A 17,827-nucleotide genomic window follows, 5' to 3' on the forward strand; every position below is an offset into this window, starting at 1 on the left:
TTTTAAATGTGCTTGTGCACACATGGCAATCTATTTCTGTGCACCATTTTTGACAAACACATCCAAACAGTAAAACCAATGTTGTCATAAAGTCGTAGCAGGTAATAATTGCCAGTTATTTTAAATAATTGTCTGTAATTATGGAAAGCAGCCCACCGTGAGCTAGAAATGAAAGTGTTTACAATATTGATGTTTAACTAGTCAACTCATTGCATTAGAATAATTTATGCAGCATAATTATGCCCATTAATGTAAATTGAAATAAAAACTTTGTTGCTTTTTTAAGGATTTTGTTTAGCTAAAACAAGTGTGCTCATTTAAAAGCATCATCTGCTTTGAAGGCCAAGTATTTTTTAATAACCTGTAAAAATAAAAAGCAAAAGAATGCAAAGAATATGAGATAAAGAATATGTTCCAGTATTGCGACAGTAATTACAGTATTACAACATTACAATCGGCATTGAGTGCCGATAATGTGTCAAAATGTAAAAACGAGAGTATAGATACTTATTAAACAGATTCTATCTGCCACCTGGAGCAAAGAAACTTTTGAAATCTAGATGAATAAACTACAACTGAAACATGAGAAATAAAAGAGAAACCTAAATCTGGAAAATATGTTTAAAATCAAACTCTTAAATCAAAATCTTTGCTCAAAACACATGCATTAAACCTTTTCTGTTTTAACACTTTCTGTTTAAGCTCAAATTTCCTTTATCCTAAAGACATGTCTAAACTTTGAATAATACAAACTGTGGCACATTAGCAAAAAAAAAAAAAAAAAAGACGCAAAGAGGAATGGCAAAGATTAGTACAAAAAGTACCAAGAACCTATTCTATTTCCATTCATCTAAAAACCATGTAATGTTTTCAGGTAAGAAACTTACCTGAAAAGAAAACTATTAACTAAATTTACAAGCAAAACCTTCTTCACCCTAGTCAAACGTGAGAAGTAGACCACCAACTGAGAAATGGATAAACAGAGTTTACACTTGATTACATAACTTTTCACAGCTTATCCCTACTTATTGGTTACCTACTACTAAATGCTTCTCCTTTTACCTCCAGCTCCAAGCCTGTGGCATAAACACATCAGACAAGCTTTCAAGCCAAAAGTCATATAAAGCAGCAAGCAAGAGGATGCAAAATTGTTATTTAGCATTTCTCCACACTCTTCTCCACTCTTCTGCTGTGCATTGGCTTTTCATGGAGTCACGGTCATTTTTAAGCTTGAAGTGAGATGGAGGAAACCCTTTTGAACACATGTGTGGTCCTGCATATTTGGTTTCAACATCTGCCTGGTGGACCTACAACAGCTCAGTCAAAGCTCAGCTGGAACAACTGCCATGACAATTGCAGAAAGAAGGGACAAGAAGAGAAAATGGTTGAAGTGAGGAATAAAACCCTCAAGCAATTTTTACATCCGTTTGTAAATTCAGATGATACGATGAATTTCTGGTGAGAAAAAAGAGGATGTAGTTGGCATAGTTTTAATGCCCCTGCAGTAAGCAGGATTGCAAAATAGTATGAATCAGCAGGGTGAAACTCCCGTCTTCAAGGCGAAGGCTCTGCAACTATTAGATGTGTCACTAGCCCACCAGATACCTGAATCAAATGGCTGAATTACCTCTTCAGCATACAATCAAGTTTTACAGAATTATGCTAATGAAATGAATATTTAACTCAGGTTTGTTGAGACCTCTAAAAGTTGTAGAACTCAAACCGTTGAAATTTGGAGTTCAAGACCCATGGATAGATGTACCCAAATGTATTGCACAAAAACAGGTTTTTAGTCAAAACAACATATGCTTTCTTCTGCTTAATTTAAAATTTCCATTTAAGGCCAGACTTCTCCATCTTAAATTCCAAGATTACTCATTTCAATTTCCATAGGAAGTATCCAATTTTAAAATTCCCAGGCTTTTGGAACCCTAATAAAAAAAAAGATTTGTATCACAAACTATTATTTAACTGATTAATGACTAAATATGGAAAGACTTTATTTGGTATATAAGTCCAAAATCGTACATTCAAATCTTGCTCTTGATTCAAACTGCAATGACTAAACTGCTGAAAGTCCAAGACTTAGCTGAAAAGATAAATGCAAGGTTTTATGCCAAGTGAGCAAAAAAAAAAGTCTCCAACTTTCTGGTGCGAGTTTGGCTGCGAGTCAATCAATGCCTTTGCACAGATATAAGCCATCCCAAATCCTATCAACAGAAAAAAAGATACTCAGGAAAGGCAAAGCGGAGTCTTGCACAGAAAGAATAAAAACGCAAAACCCTGTGTAAGTCTCGCTAATTCTTTCTGTAACATTCCTCAAGTTATGCCGCGAGACAGCAACATGCCTTAGGGCAGGGAGAACACAGGAAGAGGTGGAGTTATCATAAAGAAGGAATAACACTGAGTTGATTCTCACTCAATCTCACTACCTTCTGGCTAAAAAAGCAGCAGGGGTTCCCCTTAAACCTGCTGTTCTACAATTACTGTGCTAGCACTGAATATTGATGTTCACCGACACTAAGGGGGGACTGAAAGTGTCAAGGTAAAAGAACGAGTGTAACAGCATGGGGATGAGACAAAAATAGAAGAGTATATTATCATTAAATTCTCCAAGGAAACCTGCAGGATCCCTCCTACTAGCACAGTGAATTGTCTCTGTAAATAAAATATAGTAATAATCTTGGTATACTTGATTATAGAAGTCTGCGAACAGTCACTGAGAGCAATACCATATTTCAATAAGTAAATTATAACTGCAGACCTATTCTCAGCTATGTTGCTATTGGCTGCATTCTAGGGTTTTTTTTTTTAAATGAAAGCTCTCGTGTGTGTATGTGGGGTTTTTTTTGGTCTTTTTTTAACATTCCCACTTTGAAACGATGCTTTGAGAGCTCACAACTAAAAAGGAAGTCACTGACCTCTTTCAACACCAAACATCGAGCATCGATTCTCTTTTCAAGCTGAAACAAGTTCAATTTTTCTAAAGAGCACCACTTATTAAGGTCAATCCACAGCTTCAGCAAAGTAATAAAGTTCAAGAAGAGTTGAGGCCTATGATGAGGGTAACTTTTAGGAGCAAACGCACCACAAACAACCTTTGAAAGAATGTTGAAGAGGCTTCATGCACTGTTGCTCGAAAAGGTTAAGCTCTAGATTCTCAAACTAACAAGAAAAGGCTGACCTACAAGCAATTTTTCCAAGAATATGGTGAATTGAAAATGATTTATACTTCTGCAAAATGATTTATACCTCTGTCACAAAGGCAAACATTTTAATATGTATCCTATTGTTTTTATTCTTCTGTGCATAAAAGCATAAACCCAGATTGGATAGAAAGTGTAAACAGCAATTTTTAAGTCTACCCACAATCAGATTTATGCCTGGGCTTTCCCTGAACTGTGCTAAACCATGAATTTAGTAAGCCCAACCTTTTTAGCTCTGACTGTATATTCAGAGTTGGTCTCTGCTTTTATTGTCTCAAGTATTTTGCACCGCGTTACAGATTTTATATTGCTTCCAATTGTGCGATCAAGTCTGACCGGTCTCCCTGTCCCAACCAAATCGAACCATTTCCATAATGTGATCCTGCTACCACCATGTTTTACTGTGTGCGGTCTGTTCAACGTGATGTGCAGGGTTATTTTTTTAGTCTTTTGCATTTATGTCTCAGTGTTTGTAAACCACCTTAAAACCATGATAAAATAAATTTGTGTTAATAATTATAGAATGACAAAACTTTGGAAAAGTTTTAAAAAGTACAAAAACTTCTCAGAGTTAACAGGTTTAGTGGATGAACAATAAAATAGTCAATGCAGCATGTTGGGCAAATCGGAGGAAAAATCAGTTCAGATGAGAAGCAGGAGAATATTTAGTAGAGTGGGTTTCTTTCTGATCTGGACTAATGGAGCATGCAAGTACGTTTGCATGTGCTACAGCATGAATTTCTACATTTCTTTGCAAGGACCAGGATGAAAACAGAATTAGGAACTTAATCCTTGCGTGGACTTAGGGCACCAGTGAAGGAGCAAATGAGAGTGAATGTAAGTGCGAAAAAAGCCCTAAGACAGTCTGCAATTTTCTCATCATTTCATGCATCTGAAACAAAACTAATTTACTGCTCGTCATGCTTGGCTTGACATACACAAGCATAGAACCAATATGCCATAGCACATCAACTGCCGCTGCATCAGAGAGAACTGTTTATACATCAGAGTCACAGCTCCATATGAATCATAGGGAGAAACGCCTAATATGGTCTTATCAAAACGAGCAGTCTGGCAAACCCACTGATACGCTGGTGCCTTTCCACATCGCTCTGCCTCCCGTCTACAACAACATCCTTTTCTCTGTTTATACCCTTCCTCATAGGTCATTCCAATGTCACAGCAATCTGTTTTTTTGTTTTTTTTTTGCTCTTTTTGCCTTGCACCATACACAAACACACACACAGATAAAGTTATGTGCTTTGAGTAAGGAAGAAAGATATAGAAGGGGAAAGCTAGAGGCAGAAACTGTGAGAGAGAAGGACTGAGTAATAAGATGAAATAATAGCGCCAGGGAATACTAGAGGGAGGAAAGAAAAGCAGTGCAGCTGTGATAGAGCATGTGCATGTGTTAAACCACTTAAAAAAGCCAAGTGACATCTTAATAGGACTCTGCAGTCAAGAGATGTTCTTAACAATAAAAACATATACACAGACAAATCTTTCTAGTTTTGAAGCATATGCTGACTTTACTGTTCAGATGAGAGCAACGGTTCTCATTAAAATGGATGCTATCTCATGTATTAATTTATTCTCACAGCATTCACAAATCTTTTTGTTTGAAGATCCTCAGTTTGGATTTTGCTGTCATGGCTGGGGCAGACATCAATATGTAGTGCAGTGGTGCATAATAAAAGGCTTAATTACATACTTGTAAACTGTTATTCCTTTAATGCAGCATAAATTTTTCTGCATGACACCAATTATCTGAGCGGTGCAATCCATAGGTCTGACCTTAATGGAAGCATGGCATGAAGTAAGACCACTGCTGAATAACGCCAGAAGAAATGCAGTTCACTATTCATGTAGGAAACATATTGAAGAAGGGGCAAATCTCACTGAACAAAACATCCCCACTGTGATACAAGGTGATGGCAGCATATCAGATTTATGGGGAAGCTGTTCTTTAGCAGAAACAGGGACGTTTGTCTAAGCTGAAGAGAAGGTGGATGGAGCTAAAAATACAGCATCAATCTGTTAGACAATTAGGGGCTATCAAATACTTGACACAGAGTCAGAGTTTAACATTACAACAAAACAAGTATTGCCAGTTCTACAACACAACTGTTCAGATCACAGCACACTTGTGTTAAAATGTCCTAGTCAAAGGCTGAGACCTAAAAATTTAATTGCAACCTCATTGAAGTTTAGATCTAGATGTCCAAAAGTGAAAGAGACATATCACAGCTCCAAAAGCTGTAACTGCAGCATAAAGTGGTTCTAAAAAGTGTTGACTCGAATGCAAATGCAGGCAGCACTTTTATGTACAATTTGTCTTCCACTTTAGCAATGCACAATTTTGTGATTTTCTCTCTCATTCATTTTTTAATAAAAGTTTGATAGAAGTATCACTATAGGTGAAAAGGTATAAGAGAGATGAAAAGGTTAAGGCATTGAAACAAACTATTATCAAAGCTAAAAAAAAAGGGGGAAGAATCACACCACCTAAAACCTGCTTTCAGGTTAACATCCCTGTCATTGTCTCTTACTGCTCTGAAATATGCTAGACACATGACGGCAGGAAGAACAGTTGGGGACACAGAAATACAATTTGCAATCTCCTCTGTGGTGTTGGGTGGCGTGAGAGAGGAGCGAGCCTAATTGGACACTGGCCTGTGTCTGGTAGTCCTGTCACAGCCCACAGGGGTGTAAGTGTGTACAAGGGAGGGAGGGAAGGAAGAAGGGAGGGAAACAGAGGGAGAGAGAATGAGAACAAACAGAGAACTCCATTCAGGTCTAATTCACAGACGCATCATTCAGTCTGACATGACGATACGTCTCTGTGACCGAAGTATTCATATGGGGCCTCGCCAGCCATTCACAGATGCATCATTCACACCCACACTCAGCCACACAAACACACTTCCGCTGGATCTTGCCTACATGGCCACTAGGCATTTATATCACTATGGAGAATCTGTCAGTGATTTTCCCCATTCATATCCAGTTAGTTTTCCCTTGACATGAATACGCTGCAAAGATTTTATGTGGCGCTTATTCTTGCAAGGGTACTGCCCCCAAAACACAGTTAATGTCTTCACTACCAAGGCTGGAGTGAGAGTTTATCCATTAGCAAGTCATAATATTGACAAGGCCTGCTCTTGTCAAACTGCAGCGCTATAGCCGTAACATTGGCCGACACACCGGGGCTGGTATGTCAATGTGAGGTGCTTATGTGCCAATAAAAGCTGCCGTTCCAAGTCCTATGGCAGCCTTTGATTGACAGCGTGCAGGAAGAGGAAGGGAAAATTAGCATGGCTGAGGGTGTTACTATGTTCACAGAGGTCAACGCGGAGTTGGAATTTGATGAAAAGACAAGGATGCAAAATGATGACAAAATGGGATTATCAGACTGCTTTGGAACTAAATATTTTTGCTCCAGGACAACTGCAACAGCAGAATATACACAGCTAATGAGTAAGCACATGCAGAGACGTGTTAAAATAAGATATAATTTTTTTTAAAAACAACTTGTCACAATAACAGATAAAAAGTAAAGTCAACATGCAATTTGAATTCATGCACATGAATCTCAAAAGCCAAGTAGTTTTCAGCAAGTTATTCCCTATAAGTTTAAGACAGCTATGACTGTGGTATCCAACCAGGTTCTTCAAGAACAAAAATCCAAAACTTCAGCAAGAAATACACAATTTCTCATGGCAATAGAAGCACATAGGAATCAAACTATCTGATATTTGACAAATAGTGATCTTTACAAAAATTATAAGATGATCGAAATTGGATTTGCAAGAGTAAGAGCGAAATTATACACTGAGTCCGAGTGTATAAAAACGTGGATGTAAGGAGAGAGAAACCAGTAGAGGGGCTCAGAGCCACTGCTGTAACAGGGTTCTGCATTATCTACAGGCAGGAGATACAGCTTTCTGGGCATGAGGTGAAAATAGTGGGAGCAAGGGAGGAGAGAATGCAGGATAGATATAATGATAAAGAGAGCTAAGGAATAATGTACAAGACAGATTTGACCATAACACATAATTCATACTGCAAGGCTGAATATGTAGCATGTCAAAACAGTCTGCAATGTCATGCGTCTTTCACTTTTATCTCAAATACAGTTTTAGCACCAACAAATCTTCATACTCAAATGCAGACAGTCTATAGAAAAATGACCCTGAGTTAGGGAGAATAAGGTGATGGTTGACCTTCCAATAAAACAAAAGAAAATTCTTAGTTTTTAACTTTGAGTACTGAGTCAAAGATCCCTACATCATTTGCTGTGGAAAAAAAATGTATGCTAAATAAATCTGTTTCAATTTCCCCTTTATATTAAGTCACATTACAGTTATTTTGACAGAGTAAAAAAGTCTAACCATTTGAGCATGCAAAGGGTTAAAATCTGCACAAACATTTGAAATCCTAAAACAAGTTTATGTCTAATCTTCTAAGTACCGTAAAATTAAAACAGTTCTGCCACAACAATACTGACATTAAACTTAGACAAAGTCTAGTCTGATAACATAGGATGGCCTCTGATGTTAAATCCAGTCTTAAAGAAGGTGGTATATCCCAGTGACCTGAACTGCTCTGAGAGAAGGAAGCTTTAAAAAAGTTTTTCAGAATGTATACAAAGTTGCTCCATAATTGACATTTATTGTGAAAACAAAGAGCACGCAGAAAAGTTATCTTTAGCATGTCGACTTAGTCTGCATAAAATCCATCCAACGTAAATCATAATACCTTACTGAAATGAAACTGCAGCTTTTCAGAAAGCCATATCCTCTAAATATGTCAGATAAGACCGTGGGAAATGGAGCGTTACTTAGTTTGACCATTTCAATAATTTAAAGCAAAGTCTAGACTGATTCCTTTTGAAGTCAAGCAGTCTGAACGCCCCTATATTTAAAGCAAGGCATGTACATTACTTCAATCCCTTTAGGCACTATGTGTGACCTAATATTTAATAATTTTAAAGAGAGGGCGACTAACAGTTTGGGATGCAGTTCTCGTCGGCTCACATGAAGGGCATGGCAGCGCAAAAATTAGGTGACTCGGGCAATATAAGGTCCCGAATCAAGCGAAGTGGCAGGTAATTTAGTTTTCTGCAGTCCTAAATATCAAAAGTCATACTGTTGTGAGGGACAGGTGACTGATCCTGCAGCGGGATAAAGTCTGTCCGATCGCTTGAGCTGAGCGGGCATGGCGCAGCTAGAACAGGTGCAACACGCCTCCTGTCACCTGGCTGGTGCAGTAGGAAGCCCAGCCTGATCTACGGCTATTATCGCATCAAAAGCGCTTTAAAACAGTCCTGGTGGATGGAACTAACCTCTTAAAAAGACTATTTCCTTACCTGTAATCTATGCAGATATCAGTCACAACCGCATCGACACTGCGGAGAAAGGGGCACCTCCACAGCAAATTCCAACTCTGCTCACTCCCTCCCCAAAAATGAGAAAGGTTCAGAATAACGATATATCCTGATCAAGCGACTTGTTCACTTTAAATCCCGGACAGCGGCACAGTTAAAATGCGATTCCTGCACTGGGAAAAGAAATAGCAGCAGACTTCCAGCGGCATTCCCCGATCAGCAGGGCTCTACACCAAGCCGCTTTGAGCGCTCTGAGACCCGGCAGCCGCACCTCCCATCTCCCGGCGAGGACGCACTTGGTATGCCGTGGGAAAAGCCGCTGCGCCGTACACGGGATATACCGCAGGAGGCTGCGTCTGTGTGCGTGAAGGTGCGTGCGTGTAGTGTAGATGTGACTCAGTGCGGTGCTCCTGCCCTACTGAGGTGCTGAGGCTGCTGCAGCGGAGTGCGAAAGAGAGAGGGAAAGGAGGACGGAGGGAGGGACGGACAGAGGTGGAGAGGAAGGCAAGCAGAGTTGTTTCAGCTTCGGGTCGAGAGGATGGAGCTTCGACGAATGTTTTCACCTGCGTCCCTGCCTCGTCCGCAGTGACATCCCAAATCGAAGGGCGGGAGGGATTTGGTTTATCTTAAATTCTTGGAGCCTGGCTGGAGGCTCAATGCGCATTTAGACCATAACAATACAGCCCGCGTCAAAGAGGAGTATTTGTAAGGCAGGAGTAGCCCTCACAAGGATCTAAAGCACGCCACTAGTGCCATTTTAATGACCGCATGTTTATGAAATCGACCAAATTATGCAATTAATTGCTGCGTTTCTAACTATTCAAATCACAGAGGGACAACATGCAGTATTAAGCTTTGTAAAATGTACAGTGATGCCAGGAGAGTGTTTCTGTAATGCGTTCATCTGGCTAAGAATGGGATTTGGCAATGCCAAAAATGGAATTTTTACAATACAGGGGTGAAATGATCAGATCATCGGATTTGTGTATCTAATCTCAGGATCATTTAAAGGCAGAGATTAGGCACACACAGCAACATAATTACGACCTCTGCATAGTTGTGAGGGATTTAAATCTGCTCCCCCCTAATGATGATATTTAGCATGCCTCGGGAATGCACCCCCACCACCCTTTTGCATTTTAAGCAATTAATATTCCAAAAGCCTAATTATGTAATCATGTATTCAGCGAAATAAGCTGCATGCTGGTACAGGAATAAAGCATTCTCCATAAAATATCCTTATGTGCACATTAAAGCAATTTAAAACTAATCCATCAACACAGACTACACATTATACAAGCAACACTTTTTATGGGCTGTATAGGTTTCAAAGAAGCACATTCTGCAAGTAAAATGACCATATGAGTTTATAAAGTGTCCAAATAAACCCTTTTGTAGTAATGGGGAATTCAGTTACCACCCCTAAACCAGCTACATTTTTTTGTATCTAGAGTTTTAAGGTCTTTTAAAGAGTCTGCAGCAGCATCCTCTCCCTCTGCCCTGCCTCCTGTCCCCCTGCTCTCACTTCCAGAGCGGGGACTTTCGCTTTGAAACACTGCATCAGAGCCCCACCTACAGGCCAACTAGTCTTTACAACCAATGCAAACAGCCGAATGTAAACCACATAAATACACCTGCACACTCCTCTGTCAACAAGTTCAACCGTATTTCACTGACATTTTGTCATTTTGAGACCAATTTCACCACAAAGACGTGTTTCCACACTAGTGCTGCTGTATTGTTTAGTCACACCACATCTACACAGCTTTTTATGCAAATAAATAATAATCTTATGGTGCATTCAAGTACACCTCGTAGACTTAATTATCTCGTTTGAAAATGAATGCGTTCAAATTAGTAATTGTTAAAAGTACATTCTTCTTCAAAGACATAGCATATTTGACAATTTTCAAGTGATTTTACTGTTTTTTCGTTTTTTGCTTGTTTGTTTTGTTTTTAATATTAACATGCAAACCAAACATCTAATCAGAGCAATATTGTAAAATTAACAAGACATTGCGATCAGAAAAACTTCAAAACACTTTTGACTGGTTGCTGATAAAAGTCTGATAGCTACTTTAACATTTTTCTTGAATGCCATCATGTTGCACACAATTGTATTCCACTTATTGACATTCTTCTGTGAATATTTAAAAGGCAACACATTCTAAGAAAAAACATTAAACAATATTATAGGGTAAAAGGTCCTTTACTGTACGGACTGGGTTTTACATATTGCTTACAATGAAAAGAAGATGGTAATAATGTCTTAACTTCATTTTTTAAGGTTATAGCATATTTAAAGCAGTCGTGACAGAACAATACAATGAGATTTAAAACCAACATACGGCATTAAAATCACTTCATAATGATCAAGAAGGAACAAGAATGTTGTGCTAATTTCCCAAATTTCAAAAATTATAAAACCATTTTATGCATATTGTACGACTTCACCCCACCGTCTGAAACAGCTGTTTGTTGTTGTTGTTGTTGTGTTTTTTACCTGGCCAATTTCACAAACTACAACACAAACAAAGGCCGCCATTGTGTCCGTTTAAATGACGTGTCTGACGTCATTTAAAGGAAGGGTTTGCTAGCCAAACATTTGAGAAACAATACGTTACTTAAATGCAGCTTTTGATTTTGCCCAGTAAAGTATCGAAAACAAGTTTCAACGAAGAAAAGTTTTAAGTTATATTACACGGACGTTAAAACAACGAGCTTCCGTATGATTAGGTTAGCCGTGTTACAAGCTAATAGCTTCGGGGAATAATATGCAAGCGAACAGAGAAAGAACCATAAAACAACACTCTTACCCAGAACGTTTTCCACATCCAACTTTCGTATAAATTAGCCCAGTTGTTGCAAAACATTTCACAATTTTATAAAACTCAAGTGTTTATTAAAACGTCAGAAAGCCTGCCCTTCGTACAGTGTAAACGCGCAGAGCTCTAATTAATAATCAAATCCACCTGCGTATTTTCTGACCCTCCTAGCGCCGGGCTTTCTGTTGACCTCAAAGCAGAACATTTGTCGATTATATTAAACCCGTTAAAAACTAGCCCTCAAATGTACTGAAAGGAAACTTTACTAAACAGTCTTCAAAAGGAAAAAAATTATAGAAAATAAATCTCAATATTTTTGCAGCAATTGGTTTTGCATTGCTACTGTATTAAATAATGAAAGAAAGATTGTTTTATTTTATTTCAAAATGAAATGCGCATAATGTAATTAAAATGAGATCTGGAGAATAGACTATTGGACCTATAATATCATAATAATAATCCTATCCTAATATCCTATAAACTCAATAGATACGTTATATATATATTTCCATATTTCAGTCACTAAAGAGCCAGGTTCCAGATTCCTAATAGGCTTTAAATGCTAAAACTGATATTTGTCAGGCCTGTACCAGACAACAAACATGTATTATCATGCTGTGTGGTACTGAATAAGTGACTATATACATTTGACCAAAAACGTTATTGGGGGATCTTGGACCAAGTACATGAGTTTAATTTCAAAGTCTATAATACTTAGACATGTAAAATCTGCATTTGGTTATCCAGTGAAAATTCCAAACCTTTCCACATTTTCCAGATTGCATTGGAATTGTGTTTATTGCTATATTTTACCAAACCTGTGATAACTCTTTTCATTTATTGTATGCTTAAATTAAACCTTTGTACAGTGTCTTAATATTGGGATCTAGCCTACTTAAAGGAAGTTGAATATGTCTAAGTTCTCTGGTTCGAAGAAAAATGTGTTAGTGGCAGATTTTGGGGCAAAAAAAATTAAAATCCAAGCAATTTACCTACCATTACTTTTGTGTACTTATTTGCTTACAAAAAGTAAACAAATACATGAAAATATGTACAAAATATACTTTTATACACCTATTGTCACCACCACAGAACTGACCTCTTCTCAGCTGATTAATCTGCAGAAGTTGCTTTGGTCTTTAACCAACCATTGATTTAAACATAGGTCAGGTCTATGTTTATTTATTACTGTCTGGTCTCTGTGTCCAATTCTGAGGGCATCTACTGGTGTCATCTGAAGGACAAAACGTGTAGATAAACTAGCAAACCTATTGGGTTCATTAACTTACTCAATAAATGGAACAGAGCTAAGTCAACAGACTGTGGTTGTCAATTATCAGATAAGTTTCAAAGCAAAGCAAATCAATGACTCTGCAATCTACAGCAACAATAGTCATTTCATAAAAGGTCAGAAATGTGGGACCTAAATCGTCTTGTTCATGTTTAGATCAAACATCCTTGGATTAAATTAAAATAGGAATTAGTTTTCATTATAAGAACAGGATCATATCTGTGCTCTGCATGATCATAAATTAATCATATGGAAGGACACAGGAGCGTTTAAAAAAACTAAACACAAGATTTTTTGAACCTAATTCATTTACTTATTCATTGACCATTAAACCCAATTTATATATATATATATATATATATATAAACCTTGTTATTGTTATACAGTTAAATAGTTTTAGTTTTGCTTAGAGTTGACCAATATTGATATAGTTTGCAACATGAAAGTATCAGTGACCTTTAATCAAAGCCATGGTCCTAATCTTTCTTCCTCACGCTAGACAAAGGGAAACTAACTCAAAGACTGTATGCAAAAGGATGTTTTTACCCTTCTAGGTGCTGTTTAGGTCACCCAGAGGCCCCCACAGGAGAACTTTATTTAAGACCTACATCAGCTGTGGTACTTTTTGTAGTTTTTGCGTATTTAACTTTTTTTCTTTTTCTTTTTCTTCATAAATTAAAATAAAAAAAATGTTGCATGTGTCTGGTCAACCCACTTTACTTTGGTAAAGATTTGTTTGTTTGTTTGTTTGTTTGTTTGTTTGATTGATTGATTGATTGATTGATTGATTGATTGATTGATTGATTGATTGATTGATTGATTGATTGATTGATTGATTGATTTGTTCAACAGACACATGGTCCACACAGACATTAAAAACAAAGATACATGATACACAACAACAAATAAAAAGATTATAAAAGACTTGCATAGCAGTGTTTCCACAGTGTTCCACAACCGGTAGCGTAGTAGGAGAAGAATATGTATTGCATGACACTGTATTATTGTCTCACTCTTTATTTAATTGTTAAACAATGATTACGCATGGAATAAATAAAAGATGTTAACAGTTCTGTAGTGGCTTAGAGTTGATGATCTAAGTAAACTGATCTCCCAAATCCTGTTTATGGCTCTCCTCTCCTGCAACCTTGTACTGACTCCATGTAGGGTCAGAAGCTGTGCCAGCTCGCCGTTTAAACAGGATGCTATCTCAGTGCTTTGCTATTGTAAAAATCCGCTGACCAATCTGACTTCCCTATTTGTCTTGCAAATGAGACGATGACTTATGAATGGCTCTGATGAAGCCTTTTTAATGCAGTCAAGTGGGCTGCAGGGATGTGCGGGTGTCTGTCTCCTGATGCCAGCTGGCACTGTGTTACTTCAGTGGCTCTCCTTGTCTTCCTGAAAATGTGTTTGTGTGGATGTGTGTGTGCCCACACATAACCCAGCGTCGCGTCCCTGTGTTTAGAATTAACTCAGTGAACCCCTATAAACACAGCTGTATGTGGTTTATCTGCAGCCTGTGGGGATGCAGGGATCACCCCACAGTTGTGTACTGTTCCTGTGGGTCCTCCTTCTTGTACACATTGACTGTCACACACAAAACAGGCATTCATCTCTTTCAGTGTATCCCTCCGTATATACACGTGCCCGTGCTGTAATTTACAAGTCGTCACTATCCGAGGGATTATGATATTTATGAGCTGCTGGTGGCAATGCCACATTTAGTGTGTCCATCTTCATAAAGGTGTCTTTCAATCCTGCTTTTCTTTGTTGAAGCTTTCACTCCCCTTGGTTAAAAAAAATAAAACACCGACAAACCGAAAGAGCTAGTTTTACACAAATCCACTTGATTTTGTAGAAAATCTATTAGTCTATCTCTAAACTAATACAGTATGCACTGTCTAGACACAATGATTGACAGTGATATCTCATTGGTTTAGACCCTAAATAGGTTTTCAGCTCTCAATCTATGTTGGAAGTTACTGGATAGTGAATTGTATTGAAGCTGACAATTCTAGATATCTAGGATGTGTGTACGAGTCAGTGCATGACAACGGATGAACTGGTGTGTTGATTGTGTCACCCAGTCATATAATTAGTTAGTTTACATATTGATGACTTACTGCTTTCTGTGTAAATGGGTGCACTTGTGTGTTGCAGGCTTATAATGTCGCCTGACTGTTTATTCATCCATGTATCATCAGCCTCCCCATCAAGCTAGCAGCTGCCTGTCTGTCTGTCCATAAAGCTGCGTCCGTGTGTGTGTATGTGTGAATGTGCATAGACCATCCAGGCCATGGCCAGGTGATTCAATGTTTTGCCAACTATTTCTCTAGAGAGCCAATCTCATGTCCATGGAGAACCAGACAAAGCCACCCTGACCATGCCTCAGCTTCTCCCTGCAGAATTAAACTCCTCCATTGGGATAAATTCTGCAGATGGTTGGGGGAGGCATAGCTGGGGGCAAAGAACAACAGCAACCAAAGATAAAATGATAATAGAAAGGTTAACAAGAGTCTCAAGGTTCTTCTACCAAGCATAAAAGTTGTGCAGCATAAAGAAACTTATGGAAATGACATATTAGGTGGTGGCTGAAGTTGTGGGTGCTTTCAACTGTTTAGATGACAGAAGGAATAATAGTCATTAACAGAATGTGGTTTCATTCTGAAAATGAATGCTCAAAAGATATTAAAGCAATCCTAACATTCAATATTTAAATGAATTCCATTTGCAATGGTAAGTTATAAGATCTTCTGAACTGTCCTTTACTCTGCTGGTGTTTTATTTTGTTCTTTGTCTTCTGGGAGTCACCTGCTGTCGTGGATTTTTATGTCATGGTTTATGGGTTTCATATCTTTATTTTAGAGCTGCAGTGTTCTATACTTGTTTTGTTTTGTTTTGTTTTTTTTTAAAAAAAGGTTTGTTTTTGTTAAGTTTCAGGATGCATTTTTATCATTTTTTCTTGCTCAGCTTTGGTTGCTGTTTTACTTTCTGTCAAGAGATGAGGTTTTTTCACATTTTCAACATTAAAACCACAAATTTAATGTACATTGTTTGTATTTTATGTGATAGACTTATTCATACGTGTCCTCTTTTGTGAAGTAGAAGGTTTTCCATGACATGCCTCCATTTAGCCCTCAACTAATTACCTTCAGGAGTTTTCTAATTAGTTAATAAGAGTCCAGTTGGGATTCTTTTAGTGGGAAGAGCAGGAAAGTTGGTCAGAGTTGATGAGAAGATGAGTGACGCTACATAAGAGGAATTTCTGGAGGAATACCTGTTCAAGAGACATAGATTCACCATCCAACAGGACAATGGCCTGTCAAAGTCCAGACCTGAATCCAATTGAGAATCTGTGGCAAGATTTAAAATATTACGTGACAGACAATCTTATTAAACTCTTGCTGACTTTGAGTTGCTTCACCAGAAAAAACAAAAAAATAAATAAAATAAAATAAAAAAAGGGCAAAATTTTACTATCTGTCTCATAAAAACACCTGTAAGGACTTGAAGCTGAAATTACAGTAAAATGTTGCTCAACAAAGTAATGATTCCAGAAGAACGGATAAAAATGCTCTCCGCACTGTTCAGCTTGAATGTATAATTTTCCCTTGAATTCCCAGTTATGTTTTTCTTTGTTCTAATTTTATGTATATAATACATATATGTACATATGACATATATATCAAAAAAGCTATCATTAAAATACCTTGAGTTTTATATAAGCAAAAAATTGTAAAAGAGTTAAAGGGGAATGAATATTTCTGCCCAACACTCTTATGATGAAATTGGCTTGTGCTGTTTCTGCTTCACAACCATTTTGTCTTTATTTGTTCCTGTGAGGTTCGTTTCATCATGTTCCCCTTTCCACGCCACCGCTTTTAGTCAGCGGATGTCTGGACAACCTGCAACAGCAGCTTCTATAGTTTGTGTTGTCTGCTAGTAAATCAGCTATTACATTTATTTCGTCCATCTGCTTCCTGACTTGGAGTCTGCACTTGGCTCTTTCAACCTTAGCAAATTTGCGTGGCAAAACAAATCCTAAATGTGTGAAATCCAAGACAGCTGGGCCAAAACTATTTGAAACAGTGGCAGCGAGGCAGCTTCAGAAACTAAAAGCGACAGATAACTCTTTGCTTGATTTGTCCTGCAAAACTCTTTTCTGTTGCCAACAAGATGAAAACAACAGTTTCGTCTTTTTAACAAAGCATGGGAGGCAGAGAAAGAACAGCTCAGAAAGTCAAGTGTAAGAATGTGCTTGTATTTCTTTCGTCTATCCTTTCTGTTTTCGCCACGCAAGGAAACCACACACACAGAAGGCAGTCAGCACTTCTGGGAATCCACCACTGTGGTTAGTAGATATACTCATCTATCAGCAGTATTTTACACCAGTTTGACCAGAAGCTTTCAGCATGGCATCGGCTGCATATTACACCTCACCGCAACTCCTTTCTCTTTCCCTTCGGAGTGCACTCACTGGCGAATTATTTTTGATTAACTGTTTTTATATCCTACATTCATGTTCGTTTTTTTTTAGGTCCAGGTTTTGACGTTCACATCTTAAGGCTCACATCAAGTAACATTTTATCTGAAGAGTCTCCCAAGAGTCAAGTTTTCAGACACAAACACTTGAGAAATTATACAATTGGAACTGTGGTTTAATTGTGAATAAACTTTGAGGGAAACAAAGTTCTATTTGATGTGGGAATTGGATCAGTTCAAAGTTATTTTTGTTGTTGCATTTTTATTTGCTGTAAGCAGAAAATCTTTACAATTAACAGAAACAAAAGCTTGGAAAATCAGTCTTCTTGTAATTAATCTCTATAATGCGTTTCACTAAGCGAATTAGATTACCGAAATAAATCACTTTTCAATGGTGTTCTAAGATACTGAATATGAATGTGCATGTGCAGAAAGAGTAGATGAGAACAAATTTCCAGTTGTGATGTTAGCTCATAAACTCTGTGAGTAACTTCACACTAGAACCTTCAAAGCAAAAACAGCAAAGAGCATCTTAGTATTGGGGCCAAAAGACTGAAAGGTCAGTATAGGATATATGTTACTAAACAGAAAAGCTCAAAATAGCCTTCAATATATTCAACAAATGTTTTTTGAG

At 37.8% G+C, this 17,827-nt stretch overlaps 1 protein-coding gene across 1 annotated transcript in view; it reads right to left on the minus strand.

Moving 5' to 3' along the window:
• plxna4 (plexin A4) overlaps positions 1-9,145 on the minus strand; it is a 248,239-nt gene extending 239,094 nt beyond the window's left edge. The window contains exon 1 of the mRNA XM_023350185.1: positions 8,575-9,145. The gene's annotated coding sequence lies outside the window, so the exon portion shown is untranslated. The remainder of the gene's footprint in view (positions 1-8,574) is intronic.
• Between the last annotated feature and the right edge of the window lie 8,682 nt (positions 9,146-17,827).

Source organism: Xiphophorus maculatus, chromosome 17, assembly GCF_002775205.1.
Source record: "Xiphophorus maculatus strain JP 163 A chromosome 17, X_maculatus-5.0-male, whole genome shotgun sequence".
Taxonomy (NCBI): domain Eukaryota; kingdom Metazoa; phylum Chordata; class Actinopteri; order Cyprinodontiformes; family Poeciliidae; genus Xiphophorus; species Xiphophorus maculatus.